This window comes from Paramisgurnus dabryanus, chromosome 4 (assembly GCF_030506205.2).
Source record: "Paramisgurnus dabryanus chromosome 4, PD_genome_1.1, whole genome shotgun sequence".
NCBI classification, from domain to species: Eukaryota; Metazoa; Chordata; class Actinopteri; order Cypriniformes; family Cobitidae; genus Paramisgurnus; species Paramisgurnus dabryanus.
The window spans coordinates 44,401,654-44,422,124 of NC_133340.1; the positions used below are offsets into that span (position 1 = coordinate 44,401,654).

At 41.8% G+C, this 20,471-nt stretch overlaps 1 protein-coding gene and 28 non-coding genes across 33 annotated transcripts in view; 1 reads left to right on the top strand and 28 right to left on the bottom strand.

Moving 5' to 3' along the window:
- The window catches only part of prom1b (prominin 1 b), a 72,627-nt gene that overhangs the window by 22,518 nt on the left and 29,638 nt on the right, over positions 1 to 20,471 (top strand). The window lies entirely within an intron of this gene.
- On the bottom strand, positions 77 to 163 carry trnay-gua (transfer RNA tyrosine (anticodon GUA)). The gene is given in 2 exon segments: positions 77 to 112; positions 127 to 163. It is a non-coding gene; the product is annotated as a tRNA-Tyr (tRNA).
- On the bottom strand, positions 256 to 342 carry trnay-gua (transfer RNA tyrosine (anticodon GUA)). The gene is given in 2 exon segments: positions 256 to 291; positions 306 to 342. It is a non-coding gene; the product is annotated as a tRNA-Tyr (tRNA).
- Positions 758 to 844, bottom strand: trnay-gua (transfer RNA tyrosine (anticodon GUA)). Its single transcript is given in 2 exon segments — positions 758 to 793; positions 808 to 844. It is a non-coding gene; the product is annotated as a tRNA-Tyr (tRNA).
- trnay-gua (transfer RNA tyrosine (anticodon GUA)) lies at positions 1,116 to 1,202 on the bottom strand. The gene is given in 2 exon segments: positions 1,116 to 1,151; positions 1,166 to 1,202. It is a non-coding gene; the product is annotated as a tRNA-Tyr (tRNA).
- On the bottom strand, positions 1,295 to 1,381 carry trnay-gua (transfer RNA tyrosine (anticodon GUA)). Its single transcript is given in 2 exon segments — positions 1,295 to 1,330; positions 1,345 to 1,381. It is a non-coding gene; the product is annotated as a tRNA-Tyr (tRNA).
- Positions 1,474 to 1,560, bottom strand: trnay-gua (transfer RNA tyrosine (anticodon GUA)). Its single transcript is given in 2 exon segments — positions 1,474 to 1,509; positions 1,524 to 1,560. It is a non-coding gene; the product is annotated as a tRNA-Tyr (tRNA).
- trnay-gua (transfer RNA tyrosine (anticodon GUA)) lies at positions 2,120 to 2,206 on the bottom strand. The gene is given in 2 exon segments: positions 2,120 to 2,155; positions 2,170 to 2,206. It is a non-coding gene; the product is annotated as a tRNA-Tyr (tRNA).
- Positions 2,657 to 2,743, bottom strand: trnay-gua (transfer RNA tyrosine (anticodon GUA)). The gene is given in 2 exon segments: positions 2,657 to 2,692; positions 2,707 to 2,743. It is a non-coding gene; the product is annotated as a tRNA-Tyr (tRNA).
- Positions 3,785 to 3,871, bottom strand: trnay-gua (transfer RNA tyrosine (anticodon GUA)). Its single transcript is given in 2 exon segments — positions 3,785 to 3,820; positions 3,835 to 3,871. It is a non-coding gene; the product is annotated as a tRNA-Tyr (tRNA).
- Positions 4,322 to 4,408, bottom strand: trnay-gua (transfer RNA tyrosine (anticodon GUA)). Its single transcript is given in 2 exon segments — positions 4,322 to 4,357; positions 4,372 to 4,408. It is a non-coding gene; the product is annotated as a tRNA-Tyr (tRNA).
- On the bottom strand, positions 5,629 to 5,715 carry trnay-gua (transfer RNA tyrosine (anticodon GUA)). The gene is given in 2 exon segments: positions 5,629 to 5,664; positions 5,679 to 5,715. It is a non-coding gene; the product is annotated as a tRNA-Tyr (tRNA).
- On the bottom strand, positions 6,310 to 6,396 carry trnay-gua (transfer RNA tyrosine (anticodon GUA)). The gene is given in 2 exon segments: positions 6,310 to 6,345; positions 6,360 to 6,396. It is a non-coding gene; the product is annotated as a tRNA-Tyr (tRNA).
- On the bottom strand, positions 6,956 to 7,042 carry trnay-gua (transfer RNA tyrosine (anticodon GUA)). Its single transcript is given in 2 exon segments — positions 6,956 to 6,991; positions 7,006 to 7,042. It is a non-coding gene; the product is annotated as a tRNA-Tyr (tRNA).
- trnay-gua (transfer RNA tyrosine (anticodon GUA)) lies at positions 7,637 to 7,723 on the bottom strand. The gene is given in 2 exon segments: positions 7,637 to 7,672; positions 7,687 to 7,723. It is a non-coding gene; the product is annotated as a tRNA-Tyr (tRNA).
- On the bottom strand, positions 8,120 to 8,206 carry trnay-gua (transfer RNA tyrosine (anticodon GUA)). The gene is given in 2 exon segments: positions 8,120 to 8,155; positions 8,170 to 8,206. It is a non-coding gene; the product is annotated as a tRNA-Tyr (tRNA).
- On the bottom strand, positions 8,443 to 8,529 carry trnay-gua (transfer RNA tyrosine (anticodon GUA)). The gene is given in 2 exon segments: positions 8,443 to 8,478; positions 8,493 to 8,529. It is a non-coding gene; the product is annotated as a tRNA-Tyr (tRNA).
- trnay-gua (transfer RNA tyrosine (anticodon GUA)) lies at positions 8,980 to 9,066 on the bottom strand. The gene is given in 2 exon segments: positions 8,980 to 9,015; positions 9,030 to 9,066. It is a non-coding gene; the product is annotated as a tRNA-Tyr (tRNA).
- Positions 9,159 to 9,245, bottom strand: trnay-gua (transfer RNA tyrosine (anticodon GUA)). Its single transcript is given in 2 exon segments — positions 9,159 to 9,194; positions 9,209 to 9,245. It is a non-coding gene; the product is annotated as a tRNA-Tyr (tRNA).
- On the bottom strand, positions 9,517 to 9,603 carry trnay-gua (transfer RNA tyrosine (anticodon GUA)). The gene is given in 2 exon segments: positions 9,517 to 9,552; positions 9,567 to 9,603. It is a non-coding gene; the product is annotated as a tRNA-Tyr (tRNA).
- trnay-gua (transfer RNA tyrosine (anticodon GUA)) lies at positions 11,213 to 11,299 on the bottom strand. Its single transcript is given in 2 exon segments — positions 11,213 to 11,248; positions 11,263 to 11,299. It is a non-coding gene; the product is annotated as a tRNA-Tyr (tRNA).
- trnay-gua (transfer RNA tyrosine (anticodon GUA)) lies at positions 11,894 to 11,980 on the bottom strand. The gene is given in 2 exon segments: positions 11,894 to 11,929; positions 11,944 to 11,980. It is a non-coding gene; the product is annotated as a tRNA-Tyr (tRNA).
- trnay-gua (transfer RNA tyrosine (anticodon GUA)) lies at positions 12,540 to 12,626 on the bottom strand. The gene is given in 2 exon segments: positions 12,540 to 12,575; positions 12,590 to 12,626. It is a non-coding gene; the product is annotated as a tRNA-Tyr (tRNA).
- On the bottom strand, positions 12,862 to 12,948 carry trnay-gua (transfer RNA tyrosine (anticodon GUA)). Its single transcript is given in 2 exon segments — positions 12,862 to 12,897; positions 12,912 to 12,948. It is a non-coding gene; the product is annotated as a tRNA-Tyr (tRNA).
- trnay-gua (transfer RNA tyrosine (anticodon GUA)) lies at positions 13,220 to 13,306 on the bottom strand. Its single transcript is given in 2 exon segments — positions 13,220 to 13,255; positions 13,270 to 13,306. It is a non-coding gene; the product is annotated as a tRNA-Tyr (tRNA).
- trnay-gua (transfer RNA tyrosine (anticodon GUA)) lies at positions 13,574 to 13,660 on the bottom strand. The gene is given in 2 exon segments: positions 13,574 to 13,609; positions 13,624 to 13,660. It is a non-coding gene; the product is annotated as a tRNA-Tyr (tRNA).
- trnay-gua (transfer RNA tyrosine (anticodon GUA)) lies at positions 14,251 to 14,337 on the bottom strand. Its single transcript is given in 2 exon segments — positions 14,251 to 14,286; positions 14,301 to 14,337. It is a non-coding gene; the product is annotated as a tRNA-Tyr (tRNA).
- On the bottom strand, positions 14,574 to 14,660 carry trnay-gua (transfer RNA tyrosine (anticodon GUA)). The gene is given in 2 exon segments: positions 14,574 to 14,609; positions 14,624 to 14,660. It is a non-coding gene; the product is annotated as a tRNA-Tyr (tRNA).
- On the bottom strand, positions 15,823 to 15,909 carry trnay-gua (transfer RNA tyrosine (anticodon GUA)). Its single transcript is given in 2 exon segments — positions 15,823 to 15,858; positions 15,873 to 15,909. It is a non-coding gene; the product is annotated as a tRNA-Tyr (tRNA).

Sequence of the window (20,471 nt, forward strand, 5' to 3'; positions counted from 1 at the left end):
TTACACAGGTTCGTGAGGGTAGCACAGTGATATACAGTTAACAGGAAGCAGTTTGAGAAACAGCGGATTAAAATCGTCCTTCGAGCCGGAATTGAACCAGCGACCTAAGGATGGCAATTTAACCAACTACAGTCCTCCGCTCTACCAACTGAGCTATCGAAGGGTTGAGATGGTCGAATTTACACAGGTTTGTGAGGGTAGCACAGTGACATACCGTTCACAAGAAGCAGTTTGAGAAACAGCGGATTAAAATCGTCCTTCGAGCCGGAATTGAACCAGCGACCTAAGGATGACTATTTAACCAACTACAGTCCTCCGCTCTACCAACTGAGCTATCGAAGGGTTGAGATGGTCGAAATTACACAGGTTTGTGAGGGTAGCACAGTAATATACAGTTAACAGGAAGCAGTTTGAGAAACAAGGGATTAAAATTGTCCTTCTAGCCGTAATTGAACCAGCGACATAAGGATGACAATTTAATCAACTACAGTCCTTCGCTCTACCAACTGAGCTATCGAAGGGTTTATAAGAACTAATTTACACAGGTTTGTGAGGGTAGCACAGTGATATACAGTTAACAGGAAGCAGTTTGAGAAACAGCGGATTAAAATCGTCCTTCGAGCAGAAATTGAACCAGCGACCTAAGGATGACAATTTAATCAACTACAGTCCTCCGCTAATTTACACAGGTTTGTGAGGGTAGCAAAGTGACATACCGTTCACAAGAAGCAGTTTGAGAAACAGCGGATTAAAATCATCCTTCGAGCCGGAATTGAACCAGCGACCTAAGGATGACAATTTAACCAACTACAGTCCTCCGCTCTACCAACTGAGCTATCGAAGGGTTGAGATGGTCGAAATTACACAGGTTTGTGAGGGTAGCACAGTAATATACAGTTAACAGGAAGCAGTTTGAGAAACAAGGGATTAAAATTGTACTTCTAGCCGTAATTGAACCAGCGACATAAGGATGACAATTTAATCAACTAGAGTCCTGCGCTCTACAAACTGAGCTATCGAAGGGTTTATAAGAACTAATTTACACAGGTTTGTGAGGGTAGCACAGTGATATACTGTGAACAGGAAGCAGTTTGAGAAATAGTGGATTAAAATCGTCCTTCGAGCCGGAATTGAACCAGCGACCTAAGGATGACAATTTAACCAACTACAGTCCTCCGCTCTACCAACTGAGCTATCGAAGGGTTTAGAAGATCTAATTTACACATGTTCGTGAGGGTAGCACAGTGATATACAGTTAACAGGAAGCAGTTTGAGAAACAGAGGATTAAAATCGTCCTTCGAGCCGGAATTGAACCAGCGACCTAAGGATGGCAATTTAACCAACTACAGTCCTCCGCTCTACCAACTGAGCTATCGAAGGGTTGAGATGGTCGAATTTACACAGGTTTGTGAGGGTAGCACAGTGACATACCGTTCACAAGAAGCAGTTTGAGAAACAGCGGATTAAAATCGTCCTTCGAGCCGGAATTGAACCAGCGACCTAAGGATGACTATTTAACCAACTACAGTCCTCCGCTCTACCAACTGAGCTATCGAAGGGTTGAGATGGTCGAAATTACACAGGTTTGTGAGGGTAGCACAGTAATATACAGTTAACAGGAAGCAGTTTGAGAAACAAGGGATTAAAATTGTCCTTCTAGCCGTAATTGAACCAGCGACATAAGGATGACAATTTAATCAACTACAGTCCTTCGCTCTACCAACTGAGCTATCGAAGGGTTTATAAGAACTAATTTACACAGGTTTGTGAGGGTAGCACAGTGATATACAGTTAACAGGAAGCAGTTTGAGAAACAGCGGATTAAAATCGTCCTTCGAGCAGAAATTGAACCAGCGACCTAAGGAGGACAATTTAATCAACTACAGTCCTCCGCTAATTTACACAGGTTTGTGAGGGTAGCACAGTGATATACAGTTAACAGGAAGCAGTTTGAGAAACAGCGGATTAAAATCGTCCTTCGAGCAGAAATTGAACCAGCGACCTAAGGATGACAATTTAATCAACTACAGTCCTCCGCTAATTTACACAGGTTTGTAAGGGTAGCACAGTGATATACAGTTAACAGGAAGCAGTTTGAGAAACAGCGGATTAAAATCGTCCTTCGAGCCGGAATTGAACCAGCGACCTAAGGATGGCAATTTAACCAACTACAGTCCTCCGCTCTACCAACTGAGCTATCGAAGGGTTGAGAAGGTTGAATTTACACAGGTTTGTGAGGGTAGCACAGTGATATACAGTTAACAGGAAGCAGTTTGAGAAACAAGGGATTAAAATTGTACTTCTAGCCGTAATTGAACCAGCGACATAAGGATGACAATTTAATCAACTAGAGTCCTGCGCTCTACAAACTGAGCTATCGAAGGGTTTATAAGAACTAATTTACACAGGTTTGTGAGGGTAGCACAGTGATATACTGTTAACAGGAAGCAGTTTGAGAAACAGTGGATTAAAATCGTCCTTCGAGCCGGAATTGAACCAGCGACCTAAGGATGACAATTTAACCAACTACAGTCCTCCGCTCTACCAACTGAGCTATCAAAGGGTTTAGAAGATCTAATTTACACAGGTTCGTGAGGGTAGCACAGTGATATACAGTTAACAGGAAGCAGTTTGAGAAACAGCGGATTAAAATCGTCCTTCGAGCCGGAATTGAACCAGCGACCTAAGGATGGCAATTTAACCAACTACAGTCCTCCGCTCTACCAACTGAGCTATCGAAGGGTTGAGATGGTCGAATTTACACAGGTTTGTGAGGGTAGCACAGTGACATACCGTTCACAAGAAGCAGTTTGAGAAACAGCGGATTAAAATCGTCCTTCGAGCCGGAATTGAACCAGCGACCTAAGGATGACTATTTAACCAACTACAGTCCTCCGCTCATTTACACAGGTTTGTGAGGGTAGCACAGTGACATACCGTTCACAAGAAGCAGTTTGAGAAACAGCGGATTAAAATCATCCTTCGAGCCGGAATTAAACCAGCGACCTAAAGGTCTTGACACACCGGGACGTTTTTCGTGCGCGTTTATCGTCTGCGTTTAACGTGACGTTTTTTTGCTTTCACACCCAGACGATTTTTACTGGCGCTGAGCCGAGTGAGGTGCAAATTCACCCCTGGACGTTAGATGGCGCTTAATACAAAACAGATTTATGCCGGTACACAAGGGGGCGCAGCAAAACTTTATGCTTCTGTTCTGACACTCACTTGTCACACAGAAGAAGAAAGCCACACGCTAGTCAATAACAAGTCATATGCTTGCTTTTAACAAAACATGGATATTACTAGTAGCAGCTCGATTTCTAACAGCAGCAACTATACAAAGACTACTTCAACTCACCATCAGGACTCACCATCAGCTACTTGACAGTATGATCATGTGAAACATGATCTTCTCAGATAAAAGGAAACTGTGCATTCGTGTTATAGTCATTATAATTGCCATTTTGAAAACGGTGTGTTTATAATATTTATATATATATACTTAACCAACTACAGTCCTCCGCTCTACCAACTAAGCTATCGAAGGGTTGAGATGGTCGAAATTACACAGGTTTGTGAGGGTAGCACAGTAATATACAGTTAACAGGAAGCAGTTTGAGAAACAAGGGATTAAAATTGTCCTTCTAGCCGTAATTGAACCAGCGACATAAGGATGACAATTTAATCAACTACAGTCCTCCGCTAATTTACACAGGTTTGTAAGGGTAGCACAGTGATATACAGTAAACAGGAAGCAGTTTGAGAAACAGCGGATTAAAATCGTCCTTCGAGCCGGAATTGAACCAGCGACCTAAGGATGGCAATTTAACCAACTACAGTCCTCCGCTCTACCAACTGAGCTATCGAAGGGTTGAGAAGGTTGAATTTACACAGGTTTGTGAGGGTAGCACAGTGATATACAGTTAACAGGAAGCAGTTTGAGAAACAAGGGATTAAAATTGTACTTCTAGCCGTAATTGAACCAGCGACATAAGGATGACAATTTAATCAACTAGAGTCCTGCGCTCTACAAACTGAGCTATCGAAGGGTTTATAAGAACTAATTTACACAGGTTTGTGAGGGTAGCACAGTGATATACTGTTAACAGGAAGCAGTTTGAGAAACAGTGGATTAAAATCGTCCTTCGAGCCGGAATTGAACCAGCGACCTAAGGATGACAATTTAACCAACTACAGTCCTCCGCTCTACCAACTGAGCTATCAAAGGGTTTAGAAGATCTAATTTACACAGGTTCGTGAGGGTAGCACAGTGATATACAGTTAACAGGAAGCAGTTTGAGAAACAGCGGATTAAAATCGTCCTTCGAGCCGGAATTGAACCAGCGACCTAAGGATGGCAATTTAACCAACTACAGTCCTCCGCTCTACCAACTGAGCTATCGAAGGGTTGAGATGGTCGAATTTACACAGGTTTGTGAGGGTAGCACAGTGACATACCGTTCACAAGAAGCAGTTTGAGAAACAGCGGATTAAAATCGTCCTTCGAGCCGGAATTGAACCAGCGACCTAAGGATGACTATTTAACCAACTACAGTCCTCCGCTCATTTACACAGGTTTGTGAGGGTAGCACAGTGACATACCGTTCACAAGAAGCAGTTTGAGAAACAGCGGATTAAAATCATCCTTCGAGCCGGAATTAAACCAGCGACCTAAAGGTCTTGACACACCGGGACGTTTTTCGTGCGCGTTTATCGTCTGCGTTTAACGTGACGTTTTTTTGCTTTCACACCCAGACGATTTTTACTGGCGCTGAGCCGAGTGAGGTGCAAATTCACCCCTGGACGTTAGATGGCGCTTAATACAAAACAGATTTATGCCGGTACACAAGGGGGCGCAGCAAAACTTTATGCTTCTGTTCTGACACTCACTTGTCACACAGAAGAAGAAAGCCACACGCTAGTCAATAACAAGTCATATGCTTGCTTTTAACAAAACATGGATATTACTAGTAGCAGCTCGATTTCTAACAGCAGCAACTATACAAAGACTACTTCAACTCACCATCAGGACTCACCATCAGCTACTTGACAGTATGATCATGTGAAACATGATCTTCTCAGATAAAAGGAAACTGTGCATTCGTGTTATAGTCATTATAATTGCCATTTTGAAAACGGTGTGTTTATAATATTTATATATATATACTTAACCAACTACAGTCCTCCGCTCTACCAACTAAGCTATCGAAGGGTTGAGATGGTCGAAATTACACAGGTTTGTGAGGGTAGCACAGTAATATACAGTTAACAGGAAGCAGTTTGAGAAACAAGGGATTAAAATTGTCCTTCTAGCCGTAATTGAACCAGCGACATAAGGATGACAATTTAATCAACTACAGTCCTGCGCTCTACCAACTGAGCTATCGAAGGGTTTATAAGAACTAATTTACACAGGTTTGTGAGGGTAGCACAGTGATATACAGTTAACAGGAAGCAGTTTGAGAAACAGCGGATTAAAATCGTCCTTCGAGCAGAAATTGAACCAGCGACCTAAGGATGACAATTTAATCAACTACAGTCCTCCGCTAATTTACACAGGTTTGTGAGGGTAGCACAGTGATATACAGTTAACAGGAAGCAGTTTGAGAAACAGCGGATTAAAATCGTCCTTCGAGCCGGAATTGAACCAGCGACCTAAGGATGGCAATTTAACCAACTACAGTCCTCCGCTCTACCAACTGAGCTATCGAAGGGTTGAGAAGGTTGAATTTACACAGGTTTGTGAGGGTAGCACAGTGATATACAGTTAACAGGAAGCAGTTTGAGAAACAGCGGATTAAAATCGTCCTTCGAGCAGAAATTGAACCAGCGACCTAAGGATGACAATTTAATCAACTACAGTCCTCCGCTAATTTACACAGGTTTGTGAGGGTAGCAAAGTGACATACCGTTCACAAGAAGCAGTTTGAGAAACAGCGGATTAAAATCATCCTTCAAGCCAGAATTGAACCAGCGACCTAAGGATGACAATTTAACCAACTACAGTCCTCCGCTCTACCAACTGAGCTATCGAAGGGTTGAGATGGTCGAAATTACACAGGTTTGTGAGGGTAGCACAGTAATATACAGTTAACAGGAAGCAGTTTGAGAAACAAGGGATTAAAATTGTACTTCTAGCCGTAATTGAACCAGCGACATAAGGATGACAATTTAATCAACTAGAGTCCTGCGCTCTACAAACTGAGCTATCGAAGGGTTTATAAGAACTAATTTACACAGGTTTGTGAGGGTAGCACAGTGATATACTGTTAACAGGAAGCAGTTTGAGAAACAGTGGATTAAAATCGTCCTTCGAGCCGGAATTGAACCAGCGACCTAAGGATGACAATTTAACCAACTACAGTCCTCCGCTCTACCAACTGAGCTATCGAAGGGTTTAGAAAATCTAATTTACACAGGTTTGTGAGGGTAGCACAGTAATATACAGTTAACAGGAAGCAGTTTGAGAAACAAGGGATTAAAATTGTCCTTCTAGCCGGAATTGAACCAGCGACCTAAGGATGACAATTTAATCAACTACAGTCCTGCGCTCTACCAACTGAGCTATCGAAGGGTTTATAAGAACCAATTTACACAGGTTTGTGAGGGTAGCACAGTGATATACAGTTAACAGGAAGCAGTTTGAGAAACAGCGGATTAAAATCGTCCTTCGAGCAGAAATTGAACCAGCGACCTAAGGATGACAATTTAATCAACTACAGTCCTCCGCTAATTAACACAGGTTTGTGAGGGTAGCACAGTGATATACAGTTAACAGGAAGCAGTTTGAGAAACAGCGGATTAAAATCGTCCTTCGAGCAGAAATTGAACCAGCGACCTAAGGATGACAATTTAATCAACTACAGTCCTCCGCTAATTTACACAGGTTTGTGAGGGTAGCACAGTGATATACAGTTAACAGGAAGCAGTTTGAGAAACAGCGGATTAAAATCGTCCTTCGAGCCGGAATTGAACCAGCGACCTAAGGATGGCAATTTAACCAACTACAGTCCTCCGCTCTACCAACTGAGCTATCGAAGGGTTGAGAAGGTTGAATTTACACAAGTTTGTGAGGGTAGCACAGTGATATACAGTTAACAGGAAGCAGTTTGAGAAACAGCGGATTGAAATCGTCCTTCGAGCAGAAATTGAACCAGCGACCTAAGGATGACAATTTAATCAACTACAGTCCTCCGCTAATTTACACAGGTTTGTGAGGGTAGCAAAGTGACATACCGTTCACAAGAAGCAGTTTGAGAAACAGCGGATTAAAATCATCCTTCAAGCCGGAATTGAACCAGCGACCTAAGGATGACAATTTAACCAACTACAGTCCTCCGCTCTACCAACTGAGCTATCGAAGGGTTGAGATGGTCGAAATTACACAGGTTTGTGACGGTAGCACAGTAATATACAGTTAACAGGAAGCAGTTTGAGAAACAAGGGATTAAAATTGTACTTCTAGCCGTAATTGAACCAGCGACATAAGGATGACAATTTAATCAACTAGAGTCCTGCGCTCTACAAACTGAGCTATCGAAGGGTTTATAAGAACTAATTTACACAGGTTTGTGAGGGTAGCACAGTGATATACAGTTAACAGGAAGCAGTTTGAGAAATAGTGGATTAAAATCGTCCTTCGAGCCGGAATTGAACCAGCGACCTAAGGATGACAATTTAACCAACTACAGTCCTCCGCTCTACCAACTGAGCTATCGAAGGGTTTAGAAGATCTAATTTACACAGTGATATACAGTTAACAGGAAGCAGTTTGAGAAACAGCGGATTAAAATCGTCCTTCGAGCCGGAATTGAACCAGCGACCTAAGGATGGCAATTTAATCAACTACAGTCCTGCGCTCTACCAACTGAGCTATCGAAGGGTTTATAAGAACTAATTTACACAGGTTTGTGAGGGTAGCACAGTGATATACAGTTAACAGGAAGCAGTTTGAGAAACAGCGGATTAAAATCGTCCTTCGAGCAGAAATTGAACCAGCGACCTAAGGATGACAATTTAATTAACTACAGTCCTCCGCTAATTTACACAGGTTTGTGAGGGTAGCAGAGTGATATACAGTTAACAGGAAGCAGTTTGAGAAACAGCGGATTAAAATCGTCCTTCGAGCCGGAATTGAACCAGCGACCTAAGGATGGCAATTTAACCAACTACAGTCCTCCGCTCTACCAACTGAGCTATCGAAGGGTTGAGAAGGTTGAATTTACACAGGTTTGTGAGGGTAGCACAGTGATATACAGTTAACAGGAAGCAGTTTGAGAAACAGCGGATTAAAATCGTCCTTCGAGCAGAAATTGAACCAGCGACCTAAGGATGACAATTTAATCAACTACAGTCCTCCGCTAATTTACACAGGTTTGTGAGGGTAGCAAAGTGACATACCGTTCACAAGAAGCAGTTTGAGAAACAGCGGATTAAAATCATCCTTCGAGCCGGAATTGAACCAGCGACCTAAGGATGACAATTTAACCAACTACAGTCCTCCGCTCTACCAACTGAGCTATCGAAGGGTTGAGATGGTCGAAATTACACAGGTTTGTGAGGGTAGCACAGTAATATACAGTTAACAGGAAGCAGTTTGAGAAACAAGGGATTAAAATTGTACTTCTAGCCGTAATTGAACCAGCGACATAAGGATGACAATTTAATCAACTAGAGTCCTGCGCTCTACAAACTGAGCTATCGAAGGGTTTATAAGAACTAATTTACACAGGTTTGTGAGGGTAGCACAGTGATATACTGTTAACAGGAAGCAGTTTGAGAAACAGTGGATTAAAATCATCCTTCGAGCCGGAATTGAACCAGCGACCTAAGGATGACAATTTAACCAACTACAGTCCTCCGCTCTACCAACTGAGCTATCAAAGGGTTTAGAAGATCTAATTTACACAGGTTCGTGAGGGTAGCACAGTGATATACAGTTAACAGGAAGCAGTTTGAGAAACAGCGGATTAAAATCGTCCTTCGAGCCGGAATTGAACCAGCGACCTAAGGATGGCAATTTAACCAACTACAGTCCTCCGCTCTACCAACTGAGCTATCGAAGGGTTGAGATGGTCGAATTTACACAGGTTTGTGAGGGTAGCACAGTGACATACCGTTCACAAGAAGCAGTTTGAGAAACAGCGGATTAAAATCGTCCTTCGAGCCGGAATTGAACCAGCGACCTAAGGATGACTATTTAACCAACTACAGTCCTCCGCTCTACCAACTGAGCTATCGAAGGGTTGAGATGGTCGAAATTACACAGGTTTGTGAGGGTAGCACAGTAATATACAGTTAACAGGAAGCAGTTTGAGAAACAAGGGATTAAAATTGTCCTTCTAGCCGTAATTGAACCAGCGACATAAGGATGACAATTTAATCAACTACAGTCCTTCGCTCTACCAACTGAGCTATCGAAGGGTTTATAAGAACTAATTTACACAGGTTTGTGAGGGTAGCACAGTGATATACAGTTAACAAGAAGCAGTTTGAGAAACAGTGGATTAAAATCGTCCTTCGAGCCGGAATTGAACCAGCGACCTAAGGATGACAATTTAACCAACTACAGTCCTCCGCTCTACCAACTGAGCTATCGAAGGGTTTAGAAGATCTAATTTACACAGGTTTGTGAGGGTAGCACAGTGATATACAGTTAACAGGAAGCAGTTTGAGAAACAGCGGATTAAAATCGTCCTTCAAGCCGGAATTGAACCAGCGACCTAAGGATGACAATTTAACCAACTACAGTCCTCCGCTCTACCAACTGAGCTATCGAAGGGTTTAGAAGATCTAATTTACACAGGTTCGTGAGGGTAGCACAGTGATATACAGTTAACAGGAAGCAGTTTGAGAAACAGCGGATTAAAATCGTCCTTCGAGCCGGAATTGAACCAGCAACCTAAGGATTACAATTTAACCAACTACAATCCTCCGCTCAACCAACTGAGAAGTGTAATGAGGTAATTTACACAGGTATGTGAGGGTAGTGTGGTGATATACCATTAACAGGATGCAGTTTGAAGAACAGCAAATTAAAGAGAAAAACTCCTTCAAGCCGGATTTGAACCAGCAACCTAAGGATGGCAATTTAACCAACTACAGTCCTCCGCTCTACCAACTGAGCTATCGAAGGGTTGAGATGGTCGAATTTACACAGGTTTGTGAGGGTAGCACAGTGACATACCGTTCACAAGAAGCAGTTTGAGAAACAGCGGATTAAAATCATCCTTCGAGCCGGAATTAAACCAGCGACCTAAAGGTCTTGACATACCGGGACGTTTTTCGTGCGCGTTTATCGTCTGCGTTTAACGTGACGTTTTTTTGCTTTCACACCCAGACGATTTTTACTGGCGCTGAGCCGAGTGAGGTGCAAATTCACCCCTGGACGTTAGATGGCGCTTAATACAAAACAGATTTATGCCGGTACACAAGGGGGCGCAGCAAAACTTTATGCTTCTGTTCTGACACTCACTTGTCACACAGAAGAAGAAAGCCACACGCTAGTCAATAACAAGTCATATGCTTGCTTTTAACAAAACATGGATATTACTAGTAGCAGCTCGATTTCTAACAGCAGCAACTATACAAAGACTACTTCAACTCACCATCAGGACTCACCATCAGCTACTTGACAGTATGATCATGTGAAACATGATCTTCTCAGATAAAAGGAAACTGTGCATTCGTGTTATAGTCATTATAATTGCCATTTTGAAAACGGTGTGTTTATAATATTTATATATATATACTTAACCAACTACAGTCCTCCGCTCTACCAACTAAGCTATCGAAGGGTTGAGATGGTCGAAATTACACAGGTTTGTGAGGGTAGCACAGTAATATACAGTTAACAGGAAGCAGTTTGAGAAACAAGGGATTAAAATTGTCCTTCTAGCCGTAATTGAACCAGCGACATAAGGATGACAATTTAATCAACTACAGTCCTGCGCTCTACCAACTGAGCTATCGAAGGGTTTATAAGAACTAATTTACACAGGTTTGTGAGGGTAGCACAGTGATATACAGTTAACAGGAAGCAGTTTGAGAAACAGCGGATTAAAATCGTCCTTCGAGCAGAAATTGAACCAGCGACCTAAGGATGACTATTTAATCAACTACAGTCCTCCGCTAATTTACACAGGTTTGTGAGGGTAGCACAGTGATATACAGTTAACAGGAAGCAGTTTGAGAAACAGCGGATTAAAATCGTCCTTCGAGCCGGAATTGAACCAGCGACCTAAGGATGGCAATTTAACCAACTACAGTCCTCCGCTCTACCAACTGAGCTATCGAAGGGTTGAGAAGGTTGAATTTACACAGGTTTGTGAGGGTAGCACAGTGATATACAGTTAACAGGAAGCAGTTTGAGAAACAGCGGATTAAAATCGTCCTTCGAGCAGAAATTGAACCAGCGACCTAAGGATGACAATTTAATCAACTACAGTCCTCCGCTAATTTACACAGGTTTGTGAGGGTAGCAAAGTGACATACCGTTCACAAGAAGCAGTTTGACAAACAGCGGATTAAAATCATCCTTCAAGCCAGAATTGAACCAGCAACCTAAGGATGACAATTTAACCAACTACAGTCCTCCGCTCTACCAACTGAGCTATCGAAGGGTTGAGATGGTCGAAATTACACAGGTTTGTGAGGGTAGCACAGTAATATACAGTTAACAGGAAGCAGTTTGAGAAACAAGGGATTAAAATTGTACTTCTAGCCGTAATTGAACCAGCGACATAAGGATGACAATTTAATCAACTAGAGTCCTGCGCTCTACAAACTGAGCTATCGAAGGGTTTATAAGAACTAATTTACACAGGTTTGTGAGGGTAGCACAGTGATATACTGTTAACAGGAAGCAGTTTGAGAAACAGTGGATTAAAATCGTCCTTCGAGCCGGAATTGAACCAGCGACCTAAGGATGACAATTTAACCAACTACAGTCCTCCGCTCTACCAACTGAGCTATCGAAGGGTTTAGAAAATCTAATTTACACAGGTTTGTGAGGGTAGCACAGTAATATACAGTTAACAGGAAGAAGTTTGAGAAACAAGGGATTAAAATTGTCCTTCTAGCCGTAATTGAACCAGCGACATAAGGATGACAATTTAATTAACTACAGTCCTGCGCTCTACCAACTGAGCTATCGAAGGGTTTATAAGAACTAATTTACACAGGTTTGTGAGGGTAGCACAGTGATATACAGTTAACAGGAAGCAGTTTGAGAAACAGCGGATTAAAATCGTCCTTCGAGCAGAAATTGAACCAGCGACCTAAGGATGACAATTTAATCAACTACAGTCCTCCGCTAATTTACACAGGTTTGTGAGGGTAGCACAGTGATATACAGTTAACAGGAAGCAGTTTGAGAAACAGCGGATTAAAATCGTCCTTCGAGCAGAAATTGAACCAGCGACCTAAGGATGACAATTTAATCAACTACAGTCCTCCGCTAATTTACACAGGTTTGTGAGGGTAGCACAGTGATATACAGTTAACAGGAAGCAGTTTGAGAAACAGCGGATTAAAATCGTCCTTCGAGCCGGAATTGAACCAGCGACCTAAGGATGGCAATTTAACCAACTACAGTCCTCCGCTCTACCAACTGAGCTATCGAAGGGTTGAGAAGGTTGAATTTACACAGGTTTGTGAGGGTAGCACAGTGATATACAGTTAACAGGAAGCAGTTTGAGAACAGCGGATTGAAATCGTCCTTCGAGCAGAAATTGAACCAGCGACCTAAGGATGACAATTTAATCAACTACAGTCCTCCGCTAATTTACACAGGTTTGTGAGGGTAGCAAAGTGACATACCGTTCACAAGAAGCAGTTTGAGAAACAGCGGATTAAAATCATCCTTCGAGCCGGAATTGAACCAGCGACCTAAGGATGACAATTTAACCAACTACAGTCCTCCGCTCTACCAACTGAGCTATCGAAGGGTTGAGATGGTCGAAATTACACAGGTTTGTGAGGGTAGCACAGTAATATACAGTTAACAGGAAGCAGTTTGAGAAACAAGGGATTAAAATTGTCCTTCTAGCCGTAATTGAACCAGCGACATAAGGATGACAATTTAATCAACTACAGTCCTTCGCTCTACCAACTGAGCTATCGAAGGGTTTATAAGAACTAATTTACACAGGTTTGTGAGGGTAGCACAGTGATATACAGTTAACAGGAAGCAGTTTGAGAAACAGTGGATTAAAATCGTCCTTCGAGCCGGAATTGAACCAGCGACCTAAGGATGACAATTTAACCAACTACAGTCCTCCGCTCTACCAACTGAGCTATCGAAGGGTTTAGAAGATCTAATTTACACAGGTTCGTGAGGGTAGCACAGTGATATACAGTTAACAGGAAGCAGTTTGAGAAACAGCGGATTAAAATCGTCCTTCGAGCCGGAATTGAACCAGCGACCTAAGGATTACAATTTAACCAACTACAGTCCTCCGCTCAACCAACTGAGAAGTGTAATGAGGTAATTTACACAGGTATGTGAGGGTAGTGTGGTGATATACCATTAACAGGATGCAGTTTGAAGAACAGCAAATTAAAGAGAAAAACTCCTTCGAGCCGGATTTGAACCAGCGACCTAAGGATGGCAATTTAACCAACTACAGTCCTCCGCTCTACCAACTGAGCTATCGAAGGGTTGAGATGGTCGAATTTACACAGGTTTGTGAGGGTAGTACAGTGATATACAGTTAACAGGAAGCAGTTTGAGAAACAGCGGATTAAAATCGTCCTTCGAGCAGAAATTGAACCAGCGACCTAAGGATGACAATTTAATCAACTACAGTCCTCCGCTCATTTACACAGGTTTGTGAGGGTAGCACAGTGACATACCGTTCACAAGAAGCAGTTTGAGAAACAGCGGATTAAAATCATCCTTCGAGCCGGAATTGAACCAGCGACCTAAGGATGACAATTTAACCAACTACAGTCCTCTGCTCTACCAAATGAGCTATCGAAGGGTTGAGATGGTCGAATTTACACAGGTTTGTGAGGGTAGCACAGTAAAATACAGTTAACAGGAAGCAGTTTGAGAAACAAGGGATTAAAATCGTCCTTCGAGCCGGAATTGAACCAGTGACCTAAGGATTACAATTTAACCAACTACAGTCCTCCGCTCAACCAACTGAGAAGTGTAATGAGGTAATTTACACAGGTATGTGAGGGTAGTGTGGTGATATACCATTAACAGGATGCAGTTTGAAGAACAGCAAATTAAAGAGAAAAACTCCTTCGAGCCGGATTTGAACCAGCGACCTAAGGATGGCAATTTAACCAACTACAGTCCTCCGCTCTACCAACTGAGCTATCGAAGGGTTGAGCTGGTTGAATTTACACAGGTTTGTGAGGGTAGCACAGTGATATACAGTTAACAGGAAGCAGTTTGAGAAACAGCGGATTAAAATCGTCCTTCGAGCAGAAATTGAACCAGCGACCTAAGGATGACAATTTAATCAACTACAGTCCTCCGCTCATTTACACAGGTTTGTGAGGGTAGCACAGTGACATACCGTTCACAAGAAGCAGTTTGAGAAACAGCGGATTAAAATCATCCTTCGAGCCGGAATTGAACCAGCGACCTAAGGATGACAATTTAACCAACTACAGTCCTCCGCTCTACCAACTGAGCTATCGAAGGGTTGAGATGGACGAAATTTCACAGGTTTGTGAGGGTAGCACAGTAATATACAGTTAACAGGAAGCAGTTTGAGAAACAAGGGATTAAAATTGTCCTTCTAGCCATAATTGAACCAGCGACATAAGGATGACAATTTTATCAACTAGAGTCCTGCGCTCTACCAACTGAGCTATCGAAGGGTTTAGAAGATCTAATTTACACAGGTTCGTGAGGGTAGCACAGTGATATACAGTTAACAGGAAGCAGTTTGAGAAACAGCGGATTAAAATCGTCCTTCGAGCCGGAATTGAACCAGCGACCTAAGGATGGCAATTTAACCAACTACAGTCCTCCTCTCTACCAACTGAGCTATCAAAGGGTTTGAACAACATAATTTACACAGGTTTGTGAGGGTAGCACAGTGATATACCGTTAACAGGAAGCAGTTTGAGAAACAGCGGATTAAAATCGTCATTCGAGCCGGATTTGAAACAGCGCCCTAAGGATTACAATTTAACCAACTACAGTCCTCCGCTCAACCAACTGAGAGGTGTTATGAGGTAATTTACACAGGTATGTGAGGGTAGTGTGGTGATATACCATTAACAGGATGCAGTTTGAAGAACAGCAAATTATAGAGAAAAACTCCTTCGAGCCAGAATTGAACCAGCGACCTAAGGATGACATTTTAACCAACTACAGTCCTCCGCTCTATCAACTCAGCTATCTAAGGGTTTAGAAGATTTAATTTACAAAGGTTTGTGAGGGTAGCACAGTAATATAAAGTTAACAGGAAGCAGTTTGAGAAACAGTGGATTAAAATCGTCTTTTGAGCCGGAATTGAACCAGCGACCTAAGGATGAAAATTTAACCAACTACAGTCCTCCGCTCTACCAACTGAGCTATCGAAGGGTTTAGATGATCTCATTTACACAGGTTTGTGAGGGTAGCACAGTGATATACCGTTCACAGAAAGCAGTTTGAGAAACAGCGGATTAAAATCATCCTTCGAGCCGGAATAGAACCAGCGACCTAAGGATGACAATTTAACCAACTACAGTCCTCCGCTCTACCATCTGAGCTATCGAAGGGTTGAGAAGGTCGAATTTACACAGGTTTGTGAGGGTAGCACAGTAATATACAGTTAACATGAAGCAGTTTGAGAAACAGCGGATTAAAATCGTCCTTCGAGCCGGAATTGAACCAGCGACCTAAGGATGACAATTTAATCAACTACAGTCCTCCGCTCTACCAACTGAGCTATCGAAGGGTTTAGAACAACTAATTTACACAGGTTTGGGAGGGTAGCACAGTGATATACAGTTAACAGGAAGCAGTTTGAGAAACAGCGGATTAAAATCGTCCTTCGAGCCGGATTTGTACCAGCAATTAAAGAAGTACAATTTAAGCAACTGCAGTTGTCTGCTCTACCAACTGAGCTATCAAAGGGTCTGGAAAATCTAACTTACACAGGTATGTGAGGGTAGTGTGGTGATATACCATGAGCAGGATGCAGTTTTGAAGAACAGCAAATTAAAGAGAAAAACTCCTTCAAGCCAGATTTGAACCACCGACCTAAGAATGACAATTTAACCAACTACAGTCCTCGGCTCTACTAACTGAGCTATAAAAGCGTTTAAAGATCTGATTTACAAAGGGATGTGAGGGTACCACAGTGATATACCGTTAACAGGAAGCAGTTTGAGAAACAGTGGATTAAAATCGTCCTTCGAGCCGGAATTGATCCAGTGACCTAAGGATGACAATTTAACCAACTACAGTCCTCGCTCAACCAACGGAGCTATCGAAGGGTTGAGAAGGTCGAATTTACACAGGTTTGTGAGGGTAGCACAGTAATATACAGTTAACAGGAAGCAGTTTGAGAAACAACGGATTAAAATCGTCCTTCGAGCCGGATTTGAACTAGCGCCCTAAGGATGACAATTTAACCAACTACAGTCCTCGCTCAACCAACGGAGCTATCTAAGAGGTGTAATGAGGTAATTTACACAGGTATGTGAGGGTAGTGTGGTGATATACCATTAACAGGATGCAGTTTGGAGAACAGCAAATTAAAGAGAAAAACTCCTTTGAGCTAGATTTGAACCAGCGACCTAAGGATGACAATTTAACCAACTACAGTCCTCTGCTCTACCAACTGAGCTATCAAAGGTTTAAGAAGATCTAATTTACACAGGTATGTGAGGGTAGCACAGTGATATACCATTAACAGGAAACAGTTTGAAAAACAGCGGATTTAAATCGTCCTTCGAGACGGATTTGAACCAGCGATTTAAGAATTACAATTTAAGCAATTACAGTCCTCTGCTTTACCAACTGAGCTATCTAATGGTTTGGAAGATCTAACTTACACAGGTTTGTGAGGGTAGTGTGGTGATATAACATTAGCAGGATGCAGTTTGAAGAACAGCAAATTAAACTAGAAAAACTCCTTCAAGCCGAATTGGAACCAGCGACCTAAGGATGACAATTTAACAAACTACAGTTCTCTGCTCTACCAACTGAGCTATGGAAGGGTTTAGAATACCTAATTTACACAAGTATGTGAGGGTAGCACAGTGATATACCATTAACAGGAAGCAGTTTGAGAAACAGTGGATTAAAATCGTCCTTTGAGCCGGATTTGAACCAGCACCCTAAGGATGACAATTTGTGATCCGTCACGGAAACCAGTGACACAAGTCGGCAGCACAAGTTTCGAGATAATGAGAAACAAAGTTATTTTTTCAACATTTGTGACTTTCGTTTTATTGCAGAATCTGTTAGTTGAGATCACGAAGAAGCCTCTCAATGTTTGAGATAACAGTGTATATTTAAAAGCGTACATTTTGCAGTTGAAATCGGCTTGTTTTTCAGAGATTCTAGCATGCAGCGGGGGGCGTAATTGTCTGTGTGTATATTTACATACTGTGCGGCTTGTGTTTTCGCCCCCACCCCCAAAGGGAACAGCGTGACTACTAAATAAAGATAGTTCGCCCAAAAATGAAAATAATGTAATAAATGACTTACCCTTATGTTGTTCTAAACTCTGAAGACCTCAGTTCATCTTCGGAACACAGTTTAAGATGTTTTAACGTTAGATTTAGTCCGAGAGCTTTTGTCCCAACCATTGAAAATCTATGTACGGTTTCCATGTCCAGAAAGGTAATAAAAACATCATCAAAGTAGTCTATGTGACATCAGTGGGTCAGCTTGAATGTGTTGAAGCATCGAAAATACAGTTTGGTCCAAAAATAGCGTGTGTCTACCCAGACTGTAAACGAAGCTTCGGCGCAGAAAACATAAAAAAATAAAAGAAGCTGGGGCGGAACAACGTCAACAACATGTCTCGTCCTACGTCAGCCGCGTCACTGACTTTATGCGGCGCCACAGTCGGATGACGTCAAAGTACAGAGAGAGCTCTTCAAGAAATCTTACGCTGTTTAAAATTTCATTTAAATTTCATTGGTGGTTTAATTGTAAACATCTTCAAAAGCATTGCAATAAATAAATGGTTTTGAAGAATATAAGGCTGTCCTCTGTGTACACAAATCCTTATAAGTACAATTTTGGCTTTATTTTTGTGCCTCCTTTAAAAATTATCTGGAGAATTTTGTGTTTATTGTCCCCCCTACTGTAAGGAGAAATTTATGCTCATGATTTTGACTATTGTTGTTTAATTTTGTACATTTACACATTTGGCAGACACTTTTATCCAAAATGACTTTACAGTTCAAGTTATACTTTTTATCAACATGTAGGTTGGCCATTCGTGCCAATTCGACACGTCCGGCGGAACATACAGTCTTGTTCAAAATAATAGCAGTACAATGTGACTAACCAGAATAATCAAGGTTTTTAGTATATTTTTTATTGCTACGTGGCAAACAAGTTACCAGTAGGTTCAGTAGATTCTCAGAAAACAAACAAGACCCAGCATTCATGATATGCACGCTCTTAAGGCTGTGCAATTGGGCAATTAGTTGAAAGGGGTGTGTTCAAAAAAATAGCAGTGTCTACCTTTGACTGTACAAACTCAAAACTATTTTGTACAAACATTGTTTTTCTGGGATTTAGCAATCCTGTGAATCACTAAACTAATATTTAGTTGTATGACCACAGTTTTTTAAAACTGCTTGACATCTGTGTGGCATGGAGTCAACCAACTTGTGGCACCTCTCAGCTGTTATTCCACTCCATGATTCTTTAACAACATTCCACAATTCATTCACATTACTTGGTTTTGCTTCAGAAACAGCATTTTTGATATCACCCCACAAGTTCTCAATTGGATTAAGGTCTGGAGATTGGGCTTGCCACTCCATAACATTAATTTTGTTGGTTTGGAACCAAGACTCTGCCGTTTACTAGTGTGTTTTGGGTCATTGTCTTGTTGAAACCACCATTTCAAGGGCATGTCCTCTTCAGCATAGGGCAACATGACCTCTTCAAGTATTTTAACATATGCAAACTGATCCATGATCCCTGGTATGCGATAAATAGGCCCAACACCATAGTAGGAGAAACATGCCCATATCATGATGCTTGCACCTCCATGCTTCACTGTGTACTGTGGCTTGAATTCAGAGTTTGGGGGTCGTCTCACAAACTGCCTGTGGCCCTTGGACCCAAAAAGAACAATTTTACTCTCATCAGTCCACAAAATGTTCCTCCATTTCTCTTTAGGCCAGTTGATGCGTTCTTTGGCAAATTGTAACCTCTTCTGCACATGCTTTTTTTTTAACAGAGGGACTTTGCGGGGGATTCTTGAAAATAGATTAGCTTCACACAGACGTCTTCTAACTGTCACAGTACTTACAGGTAACTCCAGACTGTCTTTGATCATCCTGGAGGTGATCATTGGCTGAGCCTTTGCCATTCTGGTTATTCTTCTATCCATTTTGATGGTTGTCTTCCGTTTTCTTCCACGTCTCTCTGGTTTTGCTCTCCATTTTAAGGCATTGGAGATCATTTTAGCTGAACAGCCTATCATTTTTTGCACCTCTTTATAGGTTTTCCCCTCTCCAATCAACTTTTTAATCAAAGTACGCTGTTCTTCTGAACAATGTCTTGAACGACCCATTTTCCTCAGCTTTCAAATGCATGTTCAACAAGTGTTGGCTTCATCCTTAAATAGGGGCCACCTGATTCACACCTGTTTCTTCACAAAATTGATGACCTCAGTGATTGAATGCCACACTGCTATTTTTTTGAACACACCCCTTTCAACTAATTCAACTAATTGCCCAATTGCACAGCCTTAAGAGCGTGCATATCATGAATGCTGGGTCTCATTTGTTTTCTGAGAATCTACTGAACCTACTGGTAACTTGTTTGCCACGTAGCAATAAAAAAATATACTAAAAACCTTGATTATTCTGGTTAGTCACATTGTACTGCTATTATTTTGAACAAGACTGTATGTGTTCTCTGCGATTCGAACACATGGCCTTAATGCTGCCAACAGAATACTCCACCAAGTAAGCTACAGAAACATCAGCTATACTCACCTGACAGATATGTTTTTAAGTTTTATGTGTGAGTGTAGCTGATGGTTGACACAAGGAATGCAACAGCTGAAACCCATGTCCTGCATACATCTGTGCGTAGTGGTTCTTAAAGCACTGACTCCAACTGCAGTCCACTTTTGTGAATCTCATCCACAACTTTGAATGGGTTTTGTTTCACAATCCTCTCCAGGGTGCAGTTATCCCTATTGCTTGTACACTTTTACCTACCACCAGTGTTTGGGGTAACGCATTACAAGTAACGCGTTTTACGTAATATTACTTTTCTGAAGTAACGAGTAAAGTAACGCATAACTTTATAAAT